Raw genomic sequence first — 2,975 nt, 5'->3', positions numbered from 1 at the left:
AATCTCAACGATTACTGAACTAAAATTTTAAAATTGACAAACCCATGTGCTAGCAATTTTTTTCATACTGTTGTTGTTGTTATTGTTGCGCTTTTGCACATGTATGTATGAATATGTGCGAGGCGCGAAAGAACTGAACACCCGGCGAAGAACACTAACTACACGGTACCTACTCGAATAAGTATTATATATTTGAGTGGCGTCAAGCCACGGGCAGACTACTCAATAAGTAACAACAAACACACAAGAAAACAATAATAGCAACAAATATAAAATTGCTAACTAAAAAAATTTTCAAAATAATGAAAATCAAATTGACAACAACACAATAACGGTGAATTTGTAATAGTAGCACATTGCTACTGTCATGCATGCATGTGTGTGTGACTTTTCTATATTAGAGTAGTGTTTTGTGTGTGTGTGCGTGTATATGTACATCATGGCATGGCATTATCAACAATAACAGAGAAATTGCAATTTGCCGTCGACGCTCACGCGCCAATCTGTCAAAAGCGAAAATTCACAAGCGACTCTCATGCACTTACATGCATGCATACATGTGTGTGTGTGTGCGTTTGCTTTGACGCGCATAGCATTTTTATAGTGGTTGCTTGTGTTGATTAGAGCGAGGTTCGGTGGCGCTGCGACAACAACAGTAATTTGCGAATATTAAACGATTAGTTGGTGATAAGAACAAAGAGCACTTGTATGCGCTCAACTCACACTTGTTTGCGTGCATGTGTGTGTTTATAGTGAGTGCACACATGAAAATGCGGAGGTAAATGCGAGGTACTGCGTAGGTGTATCTTTGCGCGGAGATTTCATGCAGGTGTGGTAGCGTGTGTGTGTGAGTATTGATGCTCGGTGGACATGCCTTCATATATCCTCGTAAACCTATACATGTACATACATACGTATACATGTATATACCTGTATATACATATAACTGTTGTTGACAGTGCGAATTTCGTTCCGTTTTCCTCAGTGAGGGCAAGAATTATTAGATATGCGTATGAACTATGGAAATTAATAAGCCTAATTTTAATTACGTAAAACATTCAGCGATTATGGTATTTGTGGTTTGGTAAAAACGTATCTTCGTCGTATAAATTACTTGAAACACGAAGCAAGTTTGTGTTTATTCACTCTGGAAACCTCGAACACTTTGATTTCATTGCAAAATACTTGGATTACCAGAACACCGACCTAGCCCTGACTGTCGTTTCTGTGCTCACTAACATTCAAGGGAGGAAGTAACTGCAAGGCGGTTACGAATAAATTCCTAGCATAAGCACTTCAGTCTTAATAACTGCGGGATGAGAACAGGCTTCTTGCGGTTCACTACTGCACTGTTTTGCCTTGGACTAGCTCAGCTGGCGTTGGGCAACTAACAGCAGCTGTACAGTCGCAAAGTCTTACTGGCGCAAAGTAAAACGTAAGAGGTCTAGAGGCTGAGGTCTTCACCCTCAGCAAAGTACACCTTTCAATGGTTTTAGGAGTTCTAACTGGACATGACCGTACAGGATTCACGCAGTATGATTGAACACCTTACCGGATGCCAGTTGCGTCTACTGCTTGGAAGAAGATGCGATGAAATCGTCTCAACAATTTCGTCTCGAATGTCCTATGCGCTATTTCAAAACAAGAACTGGCTTCAGTAATTATGACAAATTTGTATATCCGAAACAAAATGTACTAAGTTTGTCAAGCAGATTGTAAAACACAAGAGAAAATGTCGAAGAGCTTAGAAAGTACTTACATATACATATATCTTCTTCTTCTTTAATGGCGTAGACACAGCTTACGCAGTTGTAGTCGAGTTTACAACAAGGCGCCAGTCGTTCTCCCTTTTTCCAGTTCGGCACCAATTCGAGAATCCAAATGTAGAATGCTCCTTCTCCAACTGGTCTTTCCAACGGAGTGGAGACCTTCCTCTGCTTCCACCAGCGGTTACTGCGTCGAACACTTTCAGAGCTGAAGTATTTTCATCCAATCGGACGACATGACCTAGCCGCTGACTTTTAATTCCCTGAACCATGCCAGTGTCGTCGTATAACTCGTACAGCTCATCGTTCCATCTAATGCGATATTCGCCGTAGCCATAGCGCAAAGGACCATAAATCGTACGCAGAACCTTACGCTCGAAAACTCGTAACGTCGACCCATTTGCTTCGCTTCTTTATCCAGAATGTACAAAGCAAATCTAACGGTGGTGATGTTGGCGACAGTGATATCAGTATCATCGGTGTACGCCAGCAACCGTACACTCTTATAGAAGATTGTACCTTCTCGATTAAACTCTGCAGCTCGAATTATTTTCTCTAGCAGCAGATTGAAGAAGTCGCACGATAGGAAGGGAGTCTCCGTGTCTGAAACCTGATTTGGTATCGAACGACTATGAGAAGTCATGACATGAGATCAACGAAGTGTGGTGGGTGGCGATCATCTTTTCATGGCTCTTTTCCAAGGTTTTCGTGTAAAGCTACATACATATAAGCAGCTTGAAATGCCATCTCGTAGTTCCATTATACTGAGTTGCTGATGAGTGCTCTCAGAGAACAGGAATTCAAGTCGTGTAGAAAATAGTTCGGTTGTCTATTTTGATTGCAGCCCCTTGACGTCGAACCTTCCTTGTGTTTGTTGACCTGCGTTTTTTGCATAAATTAGCTGCAACAAGAAGATATCCGAATCATTGTTAAGACCTCGAACGGTACGCACGTTTAAAACACTGGAGACGTGTCTTCCATCATGATCAATAGGTTCGTTCTGGTTGGTGGCTTTTCGATTCGGAGACAGCCAGGTAGCTTGATGAATTTTCCTATGCTGGAATCTGTACTACATATAATCATATTTATACATATACCTATATATACATACATATATATATGCAAATAATCAGCGCATCAGTTTTTAAGATATCGATCTAAAATTTTGCGTACATTGTGCCGTATCGGACCACATCAAAATCATGTTAT

This window comes from Bactrocera latifrons, unplaced genomic scaffold (genome assembly GCF_001853355.1).
Source record: "Bactrocera latifrons isolate USDA-ARS-PBARC rearing strain unplaced genomic scaffold, ASM185335v1 scaffold_107, whole genome shotgun sequence".
Classification (NCBI taxonomy): Eukaryota; Metazoa; Arthropoda; class Insecta; order Diptera; family Tephritidae; genus Bactrocera; species Bactrocera latifrons.
This window is presented reverse-complemented; position numbering follows the sequence as displayed.